Below are 27,615 nucleotides of genomic sequence, written 5' to 3' on the forward strand. Positions count from 1 at the left end.
CCAAATACTAAGATAAGAATAGCTGGGGACCAAAAATAGGGCATACAGGCTACATGACAAGGGAAATTGAGGTATCTAAAGGGTTAATTGAAATAGGGACAGGAAGGTTGTTACCGTGGGGTGAATGGGATTGGTTAACCTTGTAAGGACCAGGAAATTTGACATTTTTTTGCTGTCATTTTTTCATCACTTTCTTTTAAGAGCCATAACTTTCTTATTTTTCTGTTGGCGTTTGTGAGAAGAGTTGTAGTTTTGAGTGGCTCCATTCTTTTTACCATAAAATATACAGTAGTTTTTGGGGGTTTTGTTTTTACGGCGTTTGTTATGCAGTAAAAATGACCTGGAAAAATGATTTTCCACGTCAGTTCGATTAAGGCGATACCGAATATGCAAAGAAAATTCAGAATATTGCGAAAACATTTTTTTGCTTTGTGTCGCTAAATTCTGAGACCCGTAACATTTCTTATTTTTCTGTTGATGGGGCCCAGTGAAGACTTGTTTTTTACGCTGTAAGAAATGGAGGAGAGGAAGGAGGATTTAAAAGGCGGTACTTGATAAATAGATGGTTTGGGGAGATGTGATTTTTAATTGTCACAGGCCGATTTACACAAGTCGTAAGCAGTCATGTGTCTTACTTACATGCCCTAGGTGTGGAGGGTGGACGTGGAGATATAAAGGGAACCTGTCGCCTAAAATAATGCTATTAATCTGCACCTTAATCTGCAGGTTAATAGCGTTCTGACACCATGGAGCCGCCACACTGAAATAAACTGTATCCCCCTGGCAGCCTCACTCTTTCAGTCATATCGGTGGCGCCGGCAGGCTTTCAGTCTCCGTTCTCTGCATAGTGAGCGGCGGCTGTAACCGCACCCGGCACTGACTGACAGCCGGTGCTAATATGGCAGCACAGTGTCAGAATGCTAATAACCTGTATATCAACTCCATATCTGCAGGTTAATAGCATTACTTTACATGACAGGTTCCCTTTAGAGGTTTACAAATGACCGGATCCCTCGTCAGCTGTCATGTAGCATTTGTAGTGGCGATATCAGGAGTAACACGGCGATATAAATGGTGTCCTCCATTCTGCACTTTCTCTCATGATTTTCCTTTCTTGTTTATTTCCATCTCTATAGGCTGAAGAAAAATCCCATAGTGGAGAATTGGCCTTTATTAAACAACTGGCCCAGAATGTCCTGCTTGTACTGGAGTATCCGGCCTACTCCCTGGAGCGCCTGGTAAGGAGCCATCGTCTTCTATATCTCATGTCCTTGTTGTCTGATCCTCTCCAGATTACCGTCATATAGCAGAAGCTCAGATTTATGGTGGTAGAGGCCTCCCTGTCCGCTCCAGGCAGACACAGGACATTTTATGACCGCCTGTCTCTGCGGCTCCATCATCTGTGAGGACAGTCTGATGTTCATTCAGTTGTTTAATGTTGTTGAAGAAAAAGCAGATCACAGACATGGCACAAAACTAAAGTCATTTCAAATGGCAACTTTAGGGCTTTAAGATACACTAAAAGAAATCAAGATTAAAAATGTGGTACTCAGTAAGGGTAATTTTTTTCATACCAAGTAGAGGGAAAAAAAATATGGAATCACTAAATTCTGAAGAAAAAATTATGGAATCACCCTGTAAATTTTCATTTCCAATACTAACACCTGCATGAAAATAGATCTGCTAGTTAGTCTGCATCTAAAAAGGAGTGATCACACCTTGGAGAGCTGTTGCACTAAGTGGACTGACATGACTCATGGCTCCAACACGAGAGATGTCAATTGAAACAAATATGGAATCACTCAATTCTGAGGAAAAATTATGGAATCATGAAAAACAAACACACAAAAGAACACTCCAATACATCACTAGTATTTTGTTGCACCACCTCTGGCTTTAATAACAGCTTGCAGTCTCTGAGGCATGGACTTAATGAGTGACAAACAGTACTCTTCATCAATCTGGCTCCAACTTTCTCTGACTGCTGTTGCCAGATCAGCTTTGCATGTTGGAGCTTTGTCATGCACCATTTTCTTCAACTTCCACCAAAGATTTTCAATTGGATTCAGATCCGGACTATTTGCAGGCCATGACATTGACCTTATGTGTCTTCTTTCAAGGAATGTTTTCACAGTTTTTGCTCTATGGCAGGATGCATTATCATCTTGAAAAATGATGTCATCATCCCCAAACATCGTTTCAATTGATGGGATAAGAAGACTGTCCAAAATATCAATGTAAACTTGGGCATTTATTGAAGATGTAATGACAGCCATCTCCCCAATGCCTTTACCTGACATGCAGCCTCATATCATCAATGACTGTGGAAATTTGCATGTTCTCTTCATGCAGTCATCTTTATAAATCTCATTGGAACGGCACCAAACAAAAGTTCCAGCATCATCACCTTGCCCAATGCAGATTCGCGATTCATCACTGAATATGACTTTCATCCAGTCATCCACAGTCCACAATTGCTTTTCCTTAGCCCATTGTAACCTTGTTTCTTTCTGTGTTTAGGTGTTAATGATGGCTTATGTTTAGCTTTTCTGTATGTAAATCCCATTTCCTTTCGGCGGTTTCTTACAGTTCGGTCACAGACATTGACTCCAGTTTCCTCCAATTCATTCCTCATTTGTTTTGTTGTGCATTTCCTGTTTTGAAGACATATTGGATTAAGTTTCCGGTCTTGACGCTTTGATGTCTTCCTTGGTCTACCAGTATATTTGCCTTTAACAACCTTCCCATGTTGTTTCTATTTGGTCCATATTTTAGACACAGCTTACTGTGAAAAACCAACATCTTTTGCAACATTGTGTGATGATTTACCTTCTTTTAAGAGTTTGATAATCCTCTAATTTGTTTCAATTGACATCTCTCGTGTTGGAGCCATGAGTCATGTCAGTCCACTTGGTGCAACAGCTCTCCAAGGTGTGATCACTCCTTTTTAGATGCAGACTAACTAGCAGGTGTTAGTTTTGGAAATGAAAATTTACAGGGTGATTCCATAATTTTTTCTTCAGAATTTAGTGATTCCATAATTTTTTTCCCTCTGCTTGGTCTAAAAAAAATTACCCTTACTGAGTACCACATTTTTAATATTGATTTCTTTTAGTGTTTCTTAAAGCCCTAAAGTTGCCATTGGAAATTACTTTAGTTTTGTGCCATGTCTGTGATCTGCTTTTTTTTCAACATTAAACAACTAAATGAACATCCTCCGAGCCCGGTGATTCCATAATTTTTGCCAGGGGTTGTATATTAATGTGTATTTACTGGGGGGAGCGGCGTTGTACAGTTCGTCCAATACTGAAATTATCCAGGAAATCCAATGTTTAGTCCTTCCTGTCTATTGTATGTGGTAATGTAGTATTTGTGAAATGTTATATTAATTGTATATATTATATCCATCAGGAAACATCTGAAGGCGACTCCAAAGAGGGGCAAAATGGAAATATTGCTGACCCTGATATCAGTCAGCCGGGGCCGAACCCTGATCTGATGGAAGGTAAGCCGGTCATCTAATATTCTACATACAAATATCAAGTTATAGAGAAAGGCAGAGAACATGGAGATTTACTCTTCATCCAATGTATGAGACCGCTGGCGGCTCATGAGCCCCCATGGACTATAATGGAGGGGGTCACAAATGTACAAAGAGGCTCATTGGTCCCCAATCATGTAATTGTTGAGGATTCGGTCAGATCCTGAGCAATGACACATTCATAATACAGTATATATATATACATATGCCATAAATATATACAGTGTGTGCAGAATATCCTTATATCTAGTATATTCCATGTACAGGGGTCTTATCATTTCCATTATTATATGGATGTGTTATATAAGTGGTGATATAGACTAATACATGTCGTCTCTTCATTATTTTATCATTATTATAGGAATAACTGTGCCGGCAAATACTGATGGTGGAACATCTGAGCCACCAGAAATCATCCAGGAATCAGCCAGTGTAAGTATCATGGGACGTCTGTATATCATCAGATGACGGGTGGGAATTACACATCCCATATTATACCCCATATGACAATGGGATATCTCTGCTCTTATGTAGATCAGACCTATTATGTGTGATGGTGGTGTTATTATTCTGTTTCCTCCGTGTGATGTCCCTTATCCTCCCCTGCAGTACAATGATTTATGTGTATGGGGAATATCCCCCTATAATATAATAGTGTCTGTGGGGGGTCCGGCTTTTATCACGTCCTCTACTTCGGTTGCAGTGTAATCAGGGGGGATATAATATAGACGGAAGATGTTCCTGCATCTGGAGCTTTTATCCTCCTGCAGCTTCGTTGTCTTAATGTCATTTCTTATTCCTTTTTAGGCCTTGATCGGATCAGTGAACCCGGGGAGAAATCCTTGTAAGGACGACTTTAATCCTATCAAACTGATCAGCTGTGGAGGATTTGGGTGAGCTTTACTTTGGTATAATATTCATTTCTCAGGGCTCCTTATGACGATGCCTATGTCTCTACCTCCTGCCCGTGCAATGCTACCATAGAGAAATTATGGTTCCACATCACTGTCCACATCTAATTGTCTCTCTTCAGGTCAGTTAGGATGTGACGTGGATGAGGACTTTCCATAGGTGATCATTTATGGAGTGTTATTTTATGGATTTCTAGTGATGGCCGCACATCTAGTATTAACCATTAGTACAGGAGATCACTTGATCAGGTCTATGGATGGACTGTTAGTAAGAATTCATAATAAATCATGGATTTTCTTCCTCCTCAGATCCGTCCACCTAGTTCGCCATACAGACACAAACAAGATATGTGCTATGAAGAAAATGGACAAGCAGAACCTGAAAAAGCCAAAGACCCTTAAATGGGCCTTTCAGGAGAGGGACATCTCTACATTCGCTGATTGTCCCTTTGTGGCCTCCATGTTCTGCTCCTTTCCTACTAAACTTCATCTGTGTATGGTCATGGAGTATGCACCAGGTAGGACACATCCATTGTATTTATATCCAGCCCACGTCTGCCTAATCCTAGCACCTTATATATAACCTGAACATGTCCACATGGACGGTTACATGTCCACACCGCATTTACTATAATGTTACTAAGATGCCTTGTGTGTCCTCACTGAGCATGGCGGCAATATCTGCTATGGAGGAAAGGAAGATTTCTCTGTATTTGAACAGTTTTTATAGATGAGAACTTTCACAGAGAAATAAATTAGAGGCTTGTAGATGAGGCCTGGCTCTGTCTCTATGTACAGGGTTCCTCTGCAGTATACGCTTTACATTACACAGTGTATCTCTATATATACCATCCTGTCCCAATATCTCCGCTTGTTTCACATTCACACTCATCATGTGTAATTTACTCTGTAACAGACCCTCACCTGTCATATTTGCTTTTTCCTGTAGGAGGAGACTGTGGCAATCTTCTACAGCACAGGGGTCCTTTACCTATCACCTTGGCCCGTCTGTACATTGCAGAAACAGTCCTTGCTGTGGAATATCTGCACAGCTATGGTGTGGTGCACAGAGACCTGAAGCCTGTAAAGTAAGTGACCCTTGAGGTATAATAAAGGGGATGAAAGTTAGTTTGTTATACAGTCTATGGGTTATTACTTGGGGCTGACACCATCTTTTCTTTTACAGCATCCTGATAACATCAACAGGACATATTAAAGTGACTGATTTTGGACTTTCAAAACTTGGCCTCATGAGACCAACATCAAACATCTATAAGGCTCCAACTAAGGACATCACCAAAGAGTTCTGTGATAAAGAGGTCGGCTTTACTTACAGGATCTTCTACTTTACATATCTCATCTCTTTCTCCTTCTCTGATCATTTCTCATCACATTTCCACTGATGTTATTTGTCGTATGTATTGATCATCATCTCATTCTTCTGTTGTTTTCCAGACTGCTGGCACGTCTAGTTACATGGCCCCAGAAGTTATTCTAATGAAAGGCTATGGAAGACCTGTTGACTGGTGGTCAGTAGGCATCATCCTATATGAATTTCTCTTTGGATATACACCATTTTATAGGGCTTCCCAAAAGGAGAAATTACGCAGTATCCTCAGTGGTAAGTAAAATAATCTGACTGCTTGTCATGTCGCTGTTATTTGGTTTGATTGGTTCCTTGGTTTAGCTTCTAGCTTTTTTAAGGAAAATGCTTTTTTATGTAAATAAATGAAGAGGTTTTATTTCCTATAATATTTTCTTTTTATATCACAGATGACATTGTTTGGAGATGTAATTACTTTCCTCCACCAAATGCTCGGGGCATCATCACTCAGCTACTCAGAAAAAATCCAGAACAAAGACTTGGGACAGGTAATATGATAATAGTATTAATAATGACTTATTACACCTCTGGACAAATGAAGGTGTCCATGAGGATAAGCACTGAAGGTCTCTACCAACGTGTCCATTCCCCATTCTTCATGCTCTAATGTTCAGTACATTTCCTTCATGTTGGCTCTTTTAAATCTCCAGTTCAGATTAACATAAACTGTATAGATACGGAGTAGTTTCTCTGACAATAACTGTATCGATTTCTTTCTTGTCTTCCTTTTCCAGGAGGGGCACACGAGATCAAAATTCATCCATTTCTGCGAGCCTTAAACTTTAACAACCTTCTAAGTCAGAAGCCTCTGTTCGTTCCTGATCTAAAATCAGATGAGGACACCTGCTACTTTAGCAGTAAGTAAAATGAGACGTTATCAGCAGAAAACTGCTGAGTGTCTTTTCTTTCATTATGTGTGACAATCAGTTCCCATCATAATGAGTAATAACATGGTGACTGTCTGACCGGCTCTTATACTAATAATTTCTCATAAAACTTTTACTTTTCAGATCGCTCTGTACGTTATAAACTTAGGAATTCAGATGATGGGGACACAAGTGAGGACAATGACTGTCCAGAAATCAAAAACTTTGAATCATCTTCTCAAAGGTTTTCCAAAGTAAGTATGTCTAAAGCATGTAGGTCAATAAAATGAATAAAACCTATAATTAGAAAAAAAGTTTAAAAATATATCTATTTATATTTTATATTTCTTTGTGTTTTTTAGCTATATACCACCAGTACCAAGATGGTGACCATTGAAGAACCTATGTCACCTCCAGAGTGTACCCCTGAGAACAGCAAAAAACACCCAGACTTGTGAGTAGATTATTATTATTATGAGATTTAGCTCTGATATATGCTCAGACACGAGTAACACAAATCTAAATCCAGCATCCACCACCCCATGATAACTGATTGCTGCTCATCTGGCTTGTGATTACACAGCAATATCAGTTGATCATTGCAACCAGCCATTCATTCCCAGCTCTTTATAGGCCAATATTACTAGTTAGACTCCATTCTTGCTGGTAGAATGGGTCCTGAGCAGAGTATCCCCTTCATGATGTCCCAAATGGCCTTACAGACAAGTGTTCTTCCTTTTTGTATTGTTTTCACTTGTAATTTACTTGACTTTCTTCTACCAAACAGGCAGAAAGAATCTCCCCCTTCCAAAACTGATGATGGTGACAATCAGTGTGTCACTGCTAAAAAATGTGAGTCATCCTCGCCCTCATTGTCAGGTATGTACAGATTTATAGACCATCCCATTATAGGCTATGATACAAAAGTGTAATGTGAATCTGCACATGAAGGCTCAGATAATGACTTACTTTATTCCCGCTGCCCCTGAGTATTCAATTTTTTGTTTTGGTAAAATCCACCATACGGTTCCAGAGTTATTGGCAGTTTTATTTAGTGCTAATTTTTATGTTCTTTACAAGGGGGTGGTGCTTACAGGATTATCTGGGGGGGGGTCTTCAGCCTCTTCTTCAGTATTATACTGTGGTAAAGACCATAAAAATGACCACTAAATAAAAAGGCCCCTGTCTGTGGAACTGTAAGGCGATGTGCTCACTATGCGTTTTTAATCGTTTCCGCAGCGGCAATTCCGCCGCAGAAACGCTTAAAAAACGCTTGGTAGAAGGTCTGCCATGTTCCCCAATGATAATCCGCATCTGCTGTGCACATGCTGCGGAAATTTCCGCTGCAGATTATCATTGCGGAAAAATCCGCAGCACTACCAATTATTTTGCAGAAGTGCTGCGTTTTCACCGCCATTGACTTGCATTGGAACGCATGGAATCCACATCACTGCATCTGTACATGCGGAATCCATGTGTTTCAATGTGCGGATGGTACTCGGGTCTGGAGAAGAGGAGACTCTCCTCCAGACCCCCCCCACCATAGAACCTGTAAAAAAAAGAATAAAATAAAAAATAAATATTATACTTACCTTCTGATGGCCTCCGGTTCCTTGTCTCGGCTTGCCGGCAGATCGCGGTAGACTAAAGGACCTGCGCTGACGTCATTTAGTCATGTGACGGGTCATGCGACCAATGATGTCGGCAGGTCCTTAAATCTATCGCGAGCTGCCGGCAAGCCAAGACAAGGACTCCGGGGGCCATCAGAAGGCAAGTATATTTATTTTTTATTTTTTACCATTCTTTCGGTCACACTATATAAATCCATGCCAGTTGCATGGATTAATATAGTGTGACCAGGTTGTCAAGCACTTTCCAAGTGATACTAAAATCGCTTGGAAAGCGCTTGACAACCCGCATGCGAAATCGCATGATCAAAACGCTTCACATCCGCATGTCCCTGGCAGGAAAAACGCATGTACAATCCGCATGTACAATCCGCCTGTACAATCCGCATGTACAATCCGCATGTACAATCCGCATGTACAATCCGCATGTACAATCCGCATGTACAATCCGCATGTACAATCCGCATGTATAATCCGCATGTACAATCCGCATGTATAATCCGCATGTACAATCCGCATGTGCAATCCGCATGTACAATCCGCATGTACAATCCGCATGTACAATCCACATGTGCAATCCGCATGTACAATCCACATGTACAATCCGCATGTACAATACGCATGTACAATCCACATGTACAATCCGCATGTACAATCCGCATGTACAATCCGCATGTGTTTTTTGTGGCAGGAAGATGCAGAAACGCTCAGGAAAAAATCCAGAGCATTTCTGCATCGTGGGCACATAGCCTAAGGGGGATTTTAATAAAAACCAAAAACAGAGTCCTCAGGGGAGCAGGGGGAACAAAGTAAGAGTGAATTCTGGACACTTAAGACCTGGTGATGAGTCTTCTTTAAACTTACGCTTAAGTGTTATCTGACGGATTATATAAAAACACTTTGGCTTGCTGCAAGTAATGTCATGTTAATAAGGGAGACACCACACGGCCGCACACAGAAAAGCTACAAGTGCATATTAACCAGTTTGAGTAACTCTATAAACATATAAAATTAATCTTTGAGGAGTTTATAATCAACATCTTTTTCTGACTTTTTATTAGAACCTCCAGTTCAGGAGAGAAAGAAATCTGCACTAAATCTGAGAAAACAGCAAAGAACAGATAAAGTGGAAGAGGGGGAAAGTAGTAGGCGAGGTAAGTGTGAGGATAATCTCCATGTTGTATGATGTCAGTGAGATAAGTCATGTGGAGCAGATGTCATCTGTCAGTGGTGGGATTGTCACATGTATGATGGCTGACAATGATCCCGCACCTCTGTATGGAGAAGATTCCTCTACCGGCCTCCCACAGAGACACCACAGTAGTGTCCTCTAATATGGAGTCCCATTACTTACTTCGGTTTTACATCTATTTTATAGGTTCTATCTTCCGCCGGATGATATCATCCTGCCGGCGTGGATTATCCAGGGCTGCTCGCACTATCAGACAAAGCTGCATTTTTGCCCACTGTCACCAGGGCACCAGAAACATCTCAAGGGCAGAAAACCCTCACATCTAGTGCCCTGAAGAAAGTACAGCACATCCACCATCAATGCTGTACCTGCATGGAAAGAGTTGTACCATCTACTGTACCTGCGGCCGTCTGACCAGCAAGAAATATCTGCAAAAGTCAAAGGCCTCCAAGAACATCTTTTCAACCTTCCATGTAATTCTTAATTAAAAAAAAAAAATTAAAATTGATTAATGTCCTTTTGAATTTAATTGAATATTACTGACATTTATGGCATATCAATGCTATACATGTTATATCTGTCCAACGGTTTGGACACCAAACAGAAGATTAGACAAGACTGAAACATACAGTTTGCACAGCAAGTTGTTTTTACATTGCAGTGTATGTTCAATTTAATTTTTATTGAGTGCTTTTCATAAGGGAACCAGGAGGAAACCACCTGAAATAGACATTGTGTGCACAAAAAGTGGAAATCAAGCTAGGTGGAAACATGCCCTGATCCACTGATTTTACAAGAGCTCAGACACTTTTACCTTAGTAGCGACCTTAGTAGCGCTCTATTTCAGATTCAGGCACAAGAACAAGTTGGATTCTGTGCTGTGCATCCTGGGGGTCCCAGCAGTCACAATCCACCAAAATCGTAGCTAAGACTTCAAGCACTGACGAGGCGAAACATCCGAGTGGGTCACTAACCGATATTACCACTATTTGGTGACCATATAGTGGTAGATAACAGCACATATTAAGACTATAGATGAGTGAGCACTAAACTGCTCAGATGCTTGTTACTCGAACCGAACAATTCCTAATGCTCGTGTGCTCATTTCAAGTAACAAGTATAATGGAAGTCAATGAGAAATCCGAGCATTTTTCTGGAAGACCCTACAAGGAGGTCTGGGTGGCAGTGAAAATGTTCAAATGGATGGAAAAAGTGCTGAATGGAAGGAGAACAGCATGGGGAAGACCCCTGGAGGCATCTCTGACTCCCAGATCGCTGCTGAGAACAATGGTGTGACACTTTTTCTCCACTTTAAGGACTGACAATAAAACATTCCCAATCAATGAGAAATTGCATTTTACAGGAACAAAAATGTTAAAAGGGTTGCCCAGTACTTTAGATTACCCCCACAATGTATCCCCCCTGGGCCCCTAAGGATTTTTGTAATTACCTTACGTTGCAGATAATGCCTGTGAGTGGCGCTATCACTGGCCGCTCACAGGCATCACGTGACCCCCGGCTGCAGCCGGCTCTGATATCCGCTGATGTCACGACAAGTGCTGGCAGCAGCCGGGGGTCTCTCTCTTCCACATTCCACGGTGAATGCCAGGCTGTAGGTGGGGTTACCCCCTGCATCACACCCGGCATCCACCTCGCGCTCTCCCTCTCCCCATTCATTGGAAACGCACGCGGTGAATGCTGGGTGTGACGCGGGGGGTGATCGCGCCCACAATCCAGCTGTCACGCCTCACTTGTCGTGACGTCAGCGCGGGGTCACGTGATGCCTGTGAGCGGCGCTATCCTTGGCTGCAACGTCAGCTAATTACAAAAATCCTTAGGGGCCCCGTGGGGATACATTGGGGGGGGGGTAATCTAAAGTACTGGACAACTTCTTTAAGAATCATTTTTTTCCTGTATAATGACTTAAACCAAAATTTTATTTTTTATTAACAAATAGGTAATTTCAGTGTAATTTATGAAGGAAGAAAGAACTGCCAAAAATTAGGGATTCTGATACATCCTGTATTAGAATAAAGGAGGGTCTCATACACATTCTGGTCAATTTGACATATAGTAGTACTTCTAGACTCATAAAGGCTATGCACTAAGTGCAAAATGCAAGTAGTTTCATGCTTTGACTACACCCCACAATTTTTTGGCATCTGTTGGCTTTGCCTCAGAAACAGCATTTTTGATGTCACCCCACAAGTGTTCTATCGGATTAAGATAGGGGTGTAGCATCGGCGTCTCTGCCTCCTGCCCGGCAGAGACTCCGTCCCCCTTATCGCCGCGGTCCTGCTCCGGCGTCTTCTGGCCTCCCTGCAGCTGCTGCTGGTGCACGCAGCTTCCCCGGCTCTGTACTTAGGGTGCGCACACGCTCCCTACCTCTTAAAGGGGCCGCGCGCGCCGTCCTAAAAAGTCCCCGGCCAATGGCCGGAGGACTTCCCCTATAAAAGGCACCTCCTCCAATATGGAGGTGCCCGTGCAAGGTTGTAGCTTTGTATGTTAAACTCTGCTTCAGCCCTCAGGTCCCGCTGCTAGCCTGACTACAAGTCCTGCCTGCCCGCCAGCCTGACTACCAGTCCTGTCCGCCAGCTTGACTACCAGTCCTGTCCGCCAGCTTGACTACCAGTCCTGTCCGCCAGCCTGACTACCAGTCCTGTCCGCCAGCTTGTCTACTCTCCAGCCCGACAGTCTGCCTACGGTCCAGTCCGCCAGTTTGTCTATGGGCTCAACCCGCCTGCTTGCCTGGAAGCATCTGCCTGTTACCTGCCGTGCCTACCTGTCTGCATGCCAGCCGTGCATGCCAGTGCCCACCTGTCAGCCTACCTGGAGGCTCCTGCTTGTTACCTGCCGTGCCTACCTGTCAGCCTACCTGGAGGCTCCTGCTTGTTACCTGTCGCGCCTGCCTGTCCGTCTGCCCGGATCACCCGTCAGCCTGCCTGCCGTGCTCATCTGCTGTATCGGTCGGTCCCTGCCTTCTGACCCGTGGGAGTCACCTGCTCTCATACAAGGTTGGTACCCAGAGTAGCACCTGGTCCCTCTGCTCGGTCCTTCCCTGGTCACGGAGTCGATTGAACCGCCGTACGACCTTGGTCGGTCCGAGTTGATACCTAGTTACGCCTCTCTGGTCCCCCCTTGCACCGCAGCACAGAGGTTCCACTACCCGGATCCGTAACACCGGGGATTGGACTGGTCACTCCATAACCTCTATTTTGTTGGACTGGAACCAAGATTTTGATCGTTTACTGGTGTGTTTAGGGTCGTTGTCTTGTTGAAACACCCATTTCAAGGGCATATCCTCTTCAGCGTAAGGCAACATGACCTCTTCAATTATTTTAATATATGCAAACTGGTCCATAATCCCTGGTATGCGGTAAATAGGTCCGGCACCATAGTAAGAGAAACGTGCCCATATCATGATGCTTGCTCCACCATGCTTCACTGTCTTCAGAGAGTACTGTGGCTTGAATGCAGAGTTTAGGGGTCGTCTGACGAACTGTCTGTGCCCCTTGGACCCAAAAAGAACAATTTTACTTTCATCAGTCCACAAAATGTTTCTCCACTTCTCTTTAGGCTAGTTGATGTGTTCTTTGACAAATTGTATCCGCTTCAGTACATGTCTTTTTTTAACAGTGGGACTTTGCGGGGACTTCTTGCTAAGAGATTAGCTTCACACAGGCATCTTCTAACTGTCACAGTACTCACAGGTAACTTGAGACGCTCTTTGATCATCCTGGAGCTGATCATTGGCTGAACCTTTTCCATTCTGGATATTCTTCGATCCACTCGAATGGTAGTCTTCTGTTTTTTTTCCACGTCTCTCTGGTTTTGCTTTCCATTTTAAAGCATTGGAGATCATTTTAGCTGAACAGCCTATCATAGTCTGCACTTCTATATAAGTTTTACCCTTTCCAAACAACTTTTTAATCAAAGTACGCTGTTCTTCTGAACAATGTCTCGAATGACCCATATTTCTCAGGCTTTCAAGGAGAAATGCATGTACAACATGTGCTGGCTTCATCCTTAAATAAGGGCCACCTGATTCATACCTGTATCTTCACAGAATGATTGACCTCACTATTGAACTCCACACTGCTATTATTTTGAACACACCCCCTAACAATTAATTATTCAAATACACAGACTCATGCAGATCATGAATGCGGAGTCTGTTGGTTTTCTTAGAATCTACTGCACCAACTGGTAAATTGTTTGACATGTGGTAATATAATTTATAAATCATATATAGCAACTATAGTGGATTTAAAACTTAACTTTTACTATTAAGAATAAAAGATTTGGCAATCCTCAATACAAAATTGACAATACACATAACAAATATGTTAAAAACTAGAAAATATGTCCATGTGTTTGTTTAGGATCATACTCTGACAATAGTCAAAAAGGTGGCAACAAGGCATCAGTGAATACCTATATAAATATATAACATGTTACAACAAAACCAGACAATAAAGTCCAGAAATTGTATGCAGTAGGGCTAATGGATATAAGGAAAGATCTCACCAAATTCGCTGGTCTCCAAATTCCTCCAACAGGTCCTCATCCATAAAGGCCCAAATCATGGAGTCCAAGGGGTTGATTATCCCTTTCAGTCCCTATAATCTTGACTGACCCTCAAACGTATTCTGCGCTCCAGTGCACCGGAAGTGACGTGCATACGTGCATGGCTGCCAGTGGCACTGGGTCACTAGTGTTTATTGATGATGTGACACAGGACAGAAGCAGACGAATGAATTGTGATGTATTCAGAGCCATACTGTGTGCTCAGATCCACCCAAATGCAGCCAAACTGATTGGTCGTCGTTTCATACTACAGATGGACAATGACCCAAAACATAAAGCCAAAGCAACCCAGGAGTTTATTAAAGCAAAGAAGTGGAATATTCTTGAATGGCCAAGTCAGTCACCTGATCTCAACCCAATTAAGCATGCATTTCACTTGTTAAAGACTAAACTTCAGACAGAAAGGCCCACAAACAAACAGCAACTGAAAACCACCGCAGTGAAGGCCAGGCATCAAAAAGGAGGAAACACAGCGTCTGGTGATGTCCATGAGTTCAAGACTTCAGGCAGTCATTGCCAACAAAGGGTTTTCAACCAAGTACTAGAAATGAACATTTTATTTACAATTATTTAATCTGTCCAATTACTTTTGGTCCCTTTAAAAACAGGGTGGCACATGTTGAGGAGCTGAAACTCCTAAACCCTTCATCCAATTTTAATGTGGATACCCTCAAATGAAAGCTGAAAGTCTGAACTTCAACTGCATCTGAATTGTTTTGTTTAAAATTCATTGTGGTAATATCTAGAACCAAAATTAGAAAAATATTGTCTCTGTCCAAATATATATGGACCTAACTGTATGATTTTCGAATTGTGGACTTGGCAGGAGGGGCAACCCACACATATTGCCGCCCCTTGAATTTTGCTGTTAATGTTTAATATAATTTATACCAAAAACAGTGATCAATCTGGTTAGTCATATTGGACTGCTATTATTTTGAATACTACTGTACATACAGCGCCGGACTGGGGTGTCTGGGGCCCACCAGGGACATTGACTCCAGGGGCCCACCCACCTTTCAGCTATTTGCAAATACCTGTTAGCCGTTATACCCATTATATTGTCGGCTCCTGCACATCACTGTGCGCTCACAAGAACTGCGATGTACAATTACTGTAGTTTGCATTAAAGGGTTATTATTGGTGAAAACAAGTTATCAGCGATACACAGGTTGGGAAGGTGATCACTTATTTATTGGTGGAATCCGCACTGTCAGAAGATTGTGGCACTTTGAGTATTTGGTGACATTTTTACCTCTGTATTTATAAGACAAAACCAGGAGTGGAGCAATCAGAGGTAATGTTTTATGCATTTCTCACCCACTCCTGGTTTTGTCGTATAAATATGTGGCACCCCAGGGGTCTGGTTACCACAGTAATAGAAATATTACGTCTGAGAGCAAGTGGGAGGTTTCCTGGTCAGGAGCCCTTAAACATGCAACACCTCCGGCCCAGTCCTGGGAGGGGAGGAATCTGCCCTTATAAACTGGGTCTGGGGCGGGGTTAGGGAGAACAAGCAGACACAGAGAAAGTAACAGCAAGGAGCTCTGTAGGAGCAGGAGCTGAAGACCAGGGGCTGGAGCTGAGCAGAGCTCGCCCTGGCAGAAGAATCTAAGTACCGGACACCGGAGTCAGAGGCTGTAAGGATCTCTAAGTCCAACAGCAGAACCCAGCTGACAGGGGATTCCAGGTCCTCTGGCCATAGAAGCCCGGAGGCTCAGTCACAAGCAAGGGACCAGCACCGCCATCGAGGAGCGGAGGCTAACAGAAGGCCCCAAGTCACCAGCCATACGGGTGAGCACTAAACGGTACACTCAGGGACGTGGGCTACTATCACCCGCTTATAGCAAGGTAGCCAGGAAGAGTGCAGACAGACGGGGAGGCCTACAACTCCACCTGGCCACGGGAGCTCCTGCTTGCTCACAGACTGACCAGGCCTCTTATGCTAGCCAGTACTCCCGGGAGGGTCTGCCTTATTATCATCAGTAAAGACCCTGAACTGCACTGCAAAGACTCTGAGTCGTTCCTGTTACGCTCGTGCACCATCACTCCCATCATCCACACTCATTGCCCTGAGGCTATACTCCTCCCGTGGGGAGTCATCCCATTCTCTGCTGTGCATACAACACCAGCCTCAGCGGTCTGCCTCGCAGCGGCGGTACAACCTGACCGCAATCCACGGGTGGCGTAGTCGGACAATTAACCTAAAACCTTACAAATAGACTGGCACTGGTTTGACCACCCTGAGCCACGGGACCGGGTCACCGCCACGGTGACTACAACCCCCAGCGTCCCACGAAAGGCCCAGTTCCGGGTTCCCCACGCGGCCCAGGGGGCGCGTCAACTTCAGAGGTGAAAATCTCACCAAATGCCAACTTGCTTTCTCTGGTGAACCTCTGTAACTGCATCTCTGCTGCTGTGTAATAGTCACAGGGCAGGGAGGAGTTAAACATCCAAGTATTTAATATCTATTGGAAATAAAGAGGTTTCCCCTTATTGATATCAGGTAAAACAAATGACCAACCACAATCCACTCTACCAAGATCAATATTACCAGATAGAAGGCAGAAATACCATCACACCGTGACCAGATCACATATTACCACCACATTGTGCCCAAATAATGCCACATACAAGGCACAAATACCCCCACACCATGACCAAAGCACATAATACCACCATATAGTGATCAAATGCTACCAGATACAAGGTATAAATACTGACACACCATGAGACCACATATTACCACCACATAGTGACTGAATAATGCCACATACAAGGGACAAATATCGTCATGTCATGACTAGTGTTGAGCATTCCGATACTGAAATATCGGGTATCGGCCGATATTCGCGGTATCGGAATTCCGATACTTAATTCCGATACTTTTGCAATATCGTATACCGGAATCGGAAGTTCCCATAATGCAATGAGCCATTTTCATTTTATTCAGCCAATGAGGATCCTAAGAAGTGTGGGCACATCCTGTTAGGCATGTAGGCATCTTAACTAATGGCATGGCTGTGATTGGCTGCTGAAATGATGTCATGATGCACTATAAAAGCCGCCGCCGCCATTTTGAGCTCACTCTGCTGTGAATTCAGTTAGGGATAGGACGCTGTTGTTCTGAGGGACAGTTTTAGCTACCTATTTGCTCTATACTGCTTTACCCAAGCTACTTTCTAAATCACTGTGCCTTGCAGCGCTAGTGCACAGTTCCCTGTGCTGTTCACCGCTGTCTGCAAGGTCTGTGTGTGTGAGTGCAGCTCACCCTGTAGTGTGTGCTTCAGCCACGTCTGGTTGTAGTGCACTCAGTGTGTGTCACTGCCTCATACATTGTCCTTTTTTGCCAATTCATAATTTTTCCTGATATCTCCTATTAGTGTGGTGGTTCCATCCGTATTCAGCTAAATTGATTCCAAACACACTATATAGGAGTAGATAGAGGAGCCTTTCTGCAGCATTGGGCCCTGCAGCCCCAGCCAGATTAGTATTAGCCTATTTTTTGCAGCCTCATCTATTGCATTGTAGGTTACCTTCCTACATTGTAATAGCTACAAAAAGTTTGTGATACTATCGTTATTACATCTTTAGGCACATCCAGTGTCTTTTTGTGACAAAAAAAAACCTAAATAAAGTTCACCAAACACTCCACTTTACAGTTGTGTAGGCCACATTAGCTCATATTAAAATCTAGTCCACACTTTATAAAATTAGTGTTTCTTATACCTGTTAGCAGCTGTTCAGGAATAAGCACACTAAGCCCTTAGTACTTTTCTGCCTATCTTTATCAGTCTACCAAGATGAAGAAGGCAGGGAGTAAGGCATGTGGTCGTTGGCGTGGAGTTTCTGCAGGGAGAGGACGTGAGGATTCTGTGCCTGCAGGGAGAGGACGTGGGGATTCTGTGCCTGCTGCGGGCACCAGTGACTCAGCATCCCCCAGTTTTACCAGGGAACAGTCCTTTATGCGCAGCTTTGTAGGAGCTAGCCGTACCCCACTGCTGCGCGAGGACCAAATTGAAGCCGTTGTCGGATGGATGGCAGCTAACGCATCGACTTCAATTAGTTCCAGATCCTCTCAGGTCCTGAGCACTGAAGAGCACCCATCTGTCTCTTCACCACCTGCCAAATTGCCCAGGCAGTCAGAGAGCTCTGGACAGGAGCCATCTCTACTTCTGTTCTCTGAATCTCTTGGCTTGGAAAGAGGGGGCCAGCCAAGCAGAATTCTAGAATTTGAAGAAGAGGTAGTATGCAGTGATGCGCAACCGTTTTGTCTCTCTGAATCTGAAGAGGCGGGTGGGCCAGTGCCTATGGTCAGCAGCACACCTCAGTACGCATCTGATGATGAGACTCAGGTGCCACTTTCTGGTGCGTACTGTGCTGTCGAGACTACCCAGGAGAAGCAGTTGTTTGAAGAGGGTGGTGTAGATGATGAGGTCCTTGACCCATCATGGCGTGAGGGACAGGAAGGTGGTGGGAGCAGCTCTGAGGAAGAGATTCCCCGAACGGCCCAAAAAGGAGGGAGAGGGAGGGGGCAGACTTGGTTGCCTGTAGCCTCCACTTCGGCACCCATTAGGAGCATGGCTCTTCCAAAATCCAAAGCGGGCGCTCCCAAGACTTGCAGTGCCTGGTCCTTTTTTGACACAGTTGCAGATGACATTTGCTTTGTCAAATGCAAGCTGTGTAATCAGAAGGTGAAAAGAGGGAAAAGTGTCAGCAACCTCAATACCACAAATATGTGGAAACATGTGCGGACCAAGCACGTGGTGGAGTTACAAAAACACACTGAAGACCTAGGCCAACCTACAGCGCCACCTACCACCTCTTCAGCTCGTGTTGTAGCCTCTTCCTCCAGCTCACACACAGCTGGTTCGGCTTCCTCACAGGATCGCCATGGAAGAATCTCTGGCACTGTTGTACAGAGACACAGTGTAATTCCACCCACAGCACCACTTTCCCAGTCATCCTCACACTCCCAGGCCAGTCTACAGCCATCGTTAGCACAGGCATGGGAGAAAAGGCGCCCATACTCGGCAAACCACCCCCGAGCACAGGCTCTGAATGCTGGCATTGCTAAACTACTGGCCCTTGAAATGCTATCATTCAGGCTGGTGGAGACTGACACATTCCGTAACTTTATGGCATTGGCAGTCCCACAATACAACGTACCCAGGCGCTTTTATTTCAGCAGGCAAGCCGTCCCTGCCCTGCAACATCATGTGGAGGGAAAAATTAAACATGCGCTACAAAACGCCGTCAGTAGCAAGGTCCACCTGACCACTGATGCGTGGACCAGTAAGCATGGACAGGGACGATACCTTTCCCTCACTGCCCATTGGGTAAATGTTGTGGAGCCGGGTACAGATCTTGAGAGTGGCGCTGTACGTGTTCTGCCAACTCCAAGGATTGCAGGAATCCAGTCTGTACACATTGACTCCTCCTCATACTCCAGTTCCTCTGAATCAGCGCTGCAGGAGCCGTCACGGTCTACCTCCACATCGACCCGTGAACGGTTACCTGTTATGATGACCGATATGAGCACAGCCGTGGCCAAACGTCAACAGGCCGTATTAAAATTAATTTCTTTGGGGAATCGAAGCCACACAGCGCAGGAGCTCTGGAATGCCATCAAGCAGCAGAGCGACGTGTGGTTTGTGCCAGCGAATCTCCAGCCAGGCATGGTAGTGTGTGACAATGGCCGAAATCTGGTGGCAGCTCTGGGCCTAGGCAACCTCACTCACATCCCATGTCTGGCACATGTGCTCAACTTGGTCGTGCAGAGTTTTTTGAGGGACTATCCGGATCTTGATGCACTGCTTCACAAGGTCCGCATAGAGTGCGCTCACTTGCGGCATTCCAGCAATGCAAGATCACGCATTGCAGCTCTGCAGCGCCGATTACGTCTTCCGGAACATCGCATCATATGTGACCTACCCACCAGGTGGAATTCAACGTTACATATGTTGGAGAGGTTGTGTGAGCAGCAGGCAGCAGTAATGGAGTACCAGCTGCAGCAGGCGCAAACAAGTCGCAGTGCGCGCCGTTCACACTTCACCACCACTGAGTGGGCCTCTATGAAGGACATTTGCCACGTTTTGCGTGCCTTCGATTATTCCACGCGGATGGCGAGTGCAGATGATGCACTAGTCAGCATGACTATCCCCCTTATCTGCCTGCTTGAAAAAACACTGCAAGCACTAAGGGACGAGGTTTTGGAAGAGGTGGAGGATGAGGAGTCACAAATGCCATCTGCTTCTCTACAGTCTGCGCAACGTGGTTCCTCACAAAGGCCTAGGCAGGGGACACTTTGTGAGGAGGATGAGGAGGAGTCAATGGATGAGGAAGACATCTGTCCAGAGGAGGGAGGTACACAATGCTCTAGTAGTCAGTATCTAGAGCGAGGGTGGGGTGATGCAGAGCAGGCAGAGATCACGCCTCAAGCAGGGGACAGCGTTTCTTGGCCAGTTGGCAGTCTGCAGCACATGGTTGATTTCATGCTGCAGTGCCTGAGAAACAACCGCCGCATCGCCCACATTCTCAACACGGCTGATTATTGGGTGTCCACCCTCTTAGATCCTCGCTACCGGGACAACTTACAAAGCCTCATAACACCGTTGAACCGGGAGCGTAAAATGCGGGAGTACCAAGACGCACTGGTGCATTCCATCATGTTCTCCATTCCAACCGAGAGCAGTGCTGCTAGTGCTTTACAAAGCAGCTCAGTGCGTCGAGGCAGTGGAGGAAGCTCTGCACAAAGAGGGAGCAGAAGCAGCGCCTCAGCACAAGGCAAGACCACTATGGCCGAAATGTGGCAAAGTTTTGTGTCCCCGCCACCACAAATGTCTACACCATCACAGACGGCTCCAGTCAGCAGGAGGCAACGTTTCCGTCAGATGGTGACAGACTACATGTCTTGCCCTCTTAGTGTACTCCCAGACGGCTCTTCTCCCTTCAAGTTTTGGGTCTGTAAGCTGGATACATGGCCAGAGCTTAGTCAGTATGCATTGGAGGTGCTAGCTTGCCCTGCTGCTAGTGTATTATCGGAACGCGTCTTTAGTGCCGCAGGAGGTGTACTAACAGACCGTCGCATGCGACTATCCTCCGATAACGTTGACCGGCTTACTTTTCTCAAAATGAACAAGGCCTGGATCTCTCATGAATTTGCCAGTCCTCTTCCAGAATAAATAATTGGTTGGCAACAGTATCCAGGTCTCCTGTTCTGTTCATGTTTCTACCACCTGAACTGTAATCCCTGAGCTCCAACACCGCCAGTTGGCGCTCGGAAGTGCCGTCTGCACAGTCAACACTTGCTGCGGTGTTATTGGGGTTCAGTAACGTCAGCTGTTCCCCTGCTGTGTTCACGGCAATTTCTCCTGCTCTGTCCATATTCACTGTGCTACTTATTTAAAACTTGCTCCAATTACACCTCTGGCTCCTCTCTGTTTTCATTCTTATCCCTGGGCTCCAATACCGCCAGTTGGCGCTCGGAAGTGCCGTCTGCACAGTCAACACTTGCTGCGGTGTTATTGGGGTTCAGTAACGTCAGCTGTTCCCCTGCTGTGTTCACGGCAATTTCTCCTGCTCTGTCCATATTCACTGTGCTACTTATTTAAAACTTGCTCCAATTACACCTCTGGCTCCTCTCTGTTTTCATTCTTATCCCTGGGCTCCAACACCGCCAGTTGGCGCTCGGAAGTGCTGTCTGCACAGTCAACACTTGCTGCCGTGTTATTGGGGTTCGGTAACGTCAGCTGTTCCCCTGCTGTGCGGACGGCAATTTCTCCTGCTTTGTCCACATCCACTGTACTACACATTTTAAAGTTGCTCCAATTACACCTCTGGCTCCTCTGTTTTCATTCTTATCCCTGGGCTCCAGCACCGCCAGTTGGCGCTCGGAAGTGCTGTCTGCACAGTCAACACTTGCTGCCGTGTTATTGGGGTTCGGTAACGTCAGCTGTTCCCCTGCTGTGCGGACGGCAATTTCTCCTGCTTTGTCCACATCCACTGTACTACACATTTTAAAGTTGCTCCAATTACACCTCTGGCTCCTCTGTTTTCATTCTTATCCCTGGGCTCCAACACCGCCAGTTGGCGCTCAGAAGTGCCGTCTGCACAGTCAACACTTGCTGCGGTGTTATTGGGGTTCAGTAACGTCAGCTGTTCCCCTGCTGTGTTCACGGCAATTTCTCCTGCTCTGTCCATATTCACTGTGCTACTTATTTAAAACTTGCTCCAATTACACCTCTGACTCCTCTCTGTTTTCATTCTTATCCCTGGGCTCCAACACCGCCAGTTGGCGCTCGGAAGTGCCGTCTGCACAGTCAACACTTGCTGCAGTGTTATTGGGGTTCAGTAACGTCAGCTGATCCCCAGCTGTGTGTCCGGCAAATTCTCCTGCTTTGTCCACATCCACTGTACTACGGATTTAAAACCTCCTCCAAATACACCTCTGGCTCCTCCGTTTTTAGTATTTACCCTGGGCTCCAATACCGCTAGTTGCTGCTCAGAAGTGCCGTCTGCACAGTCAACGCTTGCTCCAGTGTTATTGGGGTTCAGTAACGTCAGCTGATCCCCAGCTGTGTGTCCGGCAAATTCTCCTGCTTTGTCCACATCCACTGTACTACGGATTTAAAACCTCCTCCAAATACACCTCTGGCTCCTCCGTTTTTAGTATTTACCCTGGGCTCCAATACCGCTAGTTGCTGCTCAGAAGTGCCGTCTGCACAGTCAACGCTTGCTCCAGTGTTATTGGGGTTCAGTAACGTCAGCTGATCCCCAGCTGTGTGTCCGGCAAATTCTCCTGCTTTGTCCACATCCACTGTACTACGGATTTAAAACCTCCTCCAAATACACCTCTGGCTCCTCCGTTTTTAGTATTTACCCTGGGCTCCAATACCGCTAGTTGCTGCTCAGAAGTGCCGTCTGCACAGTCAACGCTTGCTCCAGTGTTATTGGGGTTCAGTAACGTCAGCTGATCCCCAGCTGTGTGTCCGGCAAATTCTCCTGCTTTGTCCACATCCACTGTACTACGGATTTAAAACCTCCTCCAAATACACCTCTGGCTCCTCCGTTTTTAGTATTTACCCTGGGCTCCAATACCGCTAGTTGCTGCTCAGAAGTGCCGTCTGCACAGTCAACGCTTGCTCCAGTGTTATTGGGGTTCAGTAACGTCAGCTGATCCCCAGCTGTGTGTCCGGCAAATTCTCCTGCTTTGTCCACATCCACTGTACTACGGATTTAAAACCTCCTCCAAATACACCTCTGGCTCCTCTGTTTTTAGTATTTACCCTGGGCTCCAGCACCGCCAGCTGGTTCTCGGCAGTTCCATTGGCTCTTGTACCTTCTGCTACCCATCCGGGTTCCAGTACCGTCAGCTGGTTCTCGGCAGTGACTTTGGCACGGGTACTCCCTCCTGCCCAGCCTGGTTCCAGCACGCCAGCTGTTTCCGGGTAGTGTCAACGTCACTTTGCCTCCAATGCGTTGTCCTGTCGTGTTGCGGTCGGGTTAGCCGACTCTATGGTGCCTGCAGTTTAGGTGACTCCTATGTGGGCTGCGGGATCTGGCAATGAAGGCTGGTTCCATAGTGCCAATAGGACAAGCACCCCCTGTAGGACTGTGGGTTTTGGTAACTGCGGCCGGCTCGCGGCCTTGAACTTTTTTTTACATGGGTACCTTCCGCTACCCATCCGGGTTCCAGTACCGTCAGCTGGTTCTCGGCAGTGCCTTTGGATTAGGTGCCTCCTTCTCGGTATCCAAGTTCCACCAACGTCTGCTGGTCCTTGGTAGTGCTTTCTGGCACAGGTACCTCCTGCTTAGTAACCGAGTTCCAGTAACATCAGCTGGTCCTCGGTAGTTCCATTGGCTCTTGTACCTTCTGCTACCCATCCGGGTTCCAGTACCGTCAGCTGGTTCTCGGCAGTGTCTTTGGCATGGGTACTCCCTCCTGCCCAGCCTGGTTCCAGCACGCCAGCTGTTTCCGGGTAGTGTCAACGTCACTTTGCCTCCAATGCGTTGTCCTGTCGTGTTGCGGTCGGGTTAGCCGACTCTATGGTGCCTGCAGTTTAGGTGACTCCTATGTGGGCTGCGGGATCTGGCAATGAAGGCTGGTTCCATAGTGCCAATAGGACAAGCACCCCCTGTAGGACTGTGGGTTTTGGTAACTGCGGCCGGCTCGCGGCCTTGAACTTTTTTTTACATGGGTACCTTCCGCTACCCATCCGGGTTCCAGTACCGTCAGCTGGTTCTCGGCAGTGCCTTTGGATTAGGTGCCTCCTTCTCGGTATCCAAGTTCCACCAACGTCTGCTGGTCCTTGGTAGTGCTTTCTGGCACAGGTACCTCCTGCTTAGTAACCGAGTTCCAGTAACATCAGCTGGTCCTCGGTAGTTCCATTGGCTCTTGTACCTTCTGCTACCCATCCGGGTTCCAGTACCGTCAGCTGGTTCTCGGCAGTGTCTTTGGCACGGGTACTCCCTCCTGCCCAGCCTGGTTCCAGCACGCCAGCTGTTTCCGGGTAGTGTCAGCGTCACTTTGCCTCCAATGCGTTGTCCTGTCGTGTTGCGGTCGGGTTAGCCGACTCTATGGTGCCTGCAGTTTAGGTGACTCCTATGTGGGCTGCGGGATCTGGCAATGAAGGCTGGTTCCATAGTGCCAATAGGACAAGCATCCCCTGTAGGACTGTGGGTTTTGGTAACTGCGGCCAGCTCGCGGCCTTGAACTTTTTTTTACATGGGTACCTTCCGCTACCCATCCGGGTTCCAGTACCGTCAGCTGGTTCTCGGCAGTGCCTTTGGATTAGGTGCCTCCTTCTCGGTATCCAAGTTCCACCAACTTCTGCTGGTCCTTGGTAGTGCTTTCTGGCACAGGTACCTCCTGCTTAGTAACCGAGTTCCAGTAACATCAGCTGGTCCTCGGTAGTTCCATTGGCTCTTGTACCTTCTGCTACCCATCCGGGTTCCAGTACCGTCAGCTGGTCCTCGGTAGTTCCTCAGCCTTCTTGTACTTTCTGCTACATTTCCAAGTTCAAGCTTTTTGAAATGGTTCTTGGTAATCACTCTGGATCTCCCTGACGAGGACCCTGAAGACGAGGACCCTGAAGACCAACCCGAAGAAGACGAGGACCCCGAAGACGACGACCCTGAAGACGAGGACCCTGAAGACCACCCCGAAGAAGACGAGGACCCTGAAGACGAGGACCCTGAAGACCACCCCGAAGAAGACGAGGACCCTGAAGACCACCCCGAAGAAGACGAGGACCCTGAAGACCACCCCGAAGAAGACGAGGACCCCGAAGACGAGGACCCAGAAGACCAACCCGAAGAAGACGAGGACCCGGAAGACGACCACCCTGAAGACCACCCTGAAGAAGACCAAGAAGATGACCCTGAAGAAGTTGACCAAGAGGACAAAGAAGAGAAGACAAGTACCAAGATACAGAAGAACAAGAGACAGAAAACCAAGAAGCAGAAATACAAGAAGCTGCAGAACAAAAAGCGGAAGAACATTAAGCATAAGATTAAAATTCAGAGCAAAAGATAATATCTAAATTATAAGCAGAATATGACTAAGCAGTGTATGGGGGTGAGTCCGTTCCTCCTCGTGGTGCCCCTGGAAAAGACCTGCTGCTGCAGGCCAAACTGAACGCGGACAAATCCTGTTGTGAATCTTTTGTGACGGGCAGAACGAAAGGTGTAATGTCCAACCTTTTATAGATAACAACTACAGGAATGCCTGTCACAAATAAGAATATGATGAAGAAGAAGAATATGAAGAAGATGAAGAAGTAGAATATGAAGAATGTAAAAAAAAGAATAATACGAAGAAGGTGAAGAAGAAGAAGGTGAAGAAGAAGTGGATGAAAAAGATGCTGAGGATGATGAAGGAGAAAGTGTGGGAGAAGTAAAAAAGAAGGTGAAGAGCATGGAAGTAGTGAAACATAAATATCTGACAAAATATAAAAATACTTAACATAGTTAATATTTCCGTAACTCAGAACATCTTAAAAAAATAGTAATTCCTGCTATTCCATTTGACTGGGCTAAACCTCTATGCCTTTATTGTCTCCCCCACCTCCCCCAATACATTCTACATTATTCTTAGTTGTTTTCCTTCATGTAGAATTAACCTACAAGGAAAGAAAGGGTTTATTTTAATTCCGATATTTATGTCCCATTGACTTGCATTGGTTTCCGGTATCGGAATCGGCGATATCCGATACTTTTTCGGTATCGGTCCGATCCAATCCGATCCGATATTTCCCAATATCGGAAGGTATCGCTCAACACTAGTCATGACCAAAGCACATAATGCTACCACATAGTGACAAATAATGCTAAAATAATAAAAATGTAAAAAACTCAGTATATTGGGTCAGTGTACAGGTTATACAGTGATCACCAGTGACATTATACACCGGAGCTCTGTATATAGTGTACAGGTTATACAGTCATCACCAGTGACATTATACACAGAAGCTCTGTATATAGTGTCAGTGTGTGTGTATAGGTAATACACATACTCACCAGTGATGTCTCTAGGTGAAGTTCTTTATCTGCTGACCGATATATCACATCTTCTATGCAGGACTTATCTATGCAGAAAATAACATAGTTAGCTATAACTGATCACTTCCAGAGCACAATCCACACTTTTCCCAAGATTTCTACACTGCATGAAATGACAAAAAAGCAACATAGTGCCGCACTACACAGTAACAGTGCTCCAGTGTCATTCTGTGCCTGCTCATCTGTCAGCCGACATATTTGTCTGATGGCAAAGATGTGGCAGAGCTGAAGACAGAAGACCCATGGATTACGTCAGAGCGAGGATTTTTTTTTATATTAAAGATAGAGTCCCTTAGGCTACGTTCCCACGCGGAGTAATAGCCGCATATTCCTGCTTTTATGCGGCGCTGTAGAGCGCTCGCGTAAAAGCAGTGCCAAAGAAAGCTGGAAACGGCTTCCAGCAAAAGCTATGGCTTTTACTGAAAAGCGTTCAGACGTCGCGTTTTGCCACGTATTTTTGCGCGGGCGCTTTCACTGCAAAAGCGGCCGTGCAAAAAGAATTGACATGCCAATTCTTGGCGTTTTTTTCGGCACGATTTCCCTATAGGCTACATGTTAACATGGCTTTGGGAAAAGCGCGCTGAGAAAAGCGCAACGTCGGCATGTAGTAGCGATTTTTTGCGCCGCGTATGAAAGTAGCCTAAATGTGTTTTGTGTTTTATTTTTAATAATAAAAAAATTTCTGTGTTTTTTTTCTGTTTACTAGAAATTCATGGTGGCCATATCTAATTTGGCGTGACAACATGAATATCGGGCTTAGTATCAGCTGATAATACAAAGCTGGCCTGGTACTAACCCTATTATTACCCAGGGTACTCACCATCAGGGCCGCTAGAAGAGCCAGCTAAAGCGCCTGGAAATTTTCAAGGGTGGCTGCGGGCTGCGATTTTCAGCGTGGGGGGCCAAGAACACTTGGGCCTTACCATGCTGAGAATCCCAGCCCCC

Source organism: Phyllobates terribilis, unplaced genomic scaffold, assembly GCF_046119375.1.
Source record: "Phyllobates terribilis strain yellow unplaced genomic scaffold, ASM4611937v1 Scaffold_191__1_contigs__length_3620865, whole genome shotgun sequence".
NCBI classification, from domain to species: domain Eukaryota; kingdom Metazoa; phylum Chordata; class Amphibia; order Anura; family Dendrobatidae; genus Phyllobates; species Phyllobates terribilis.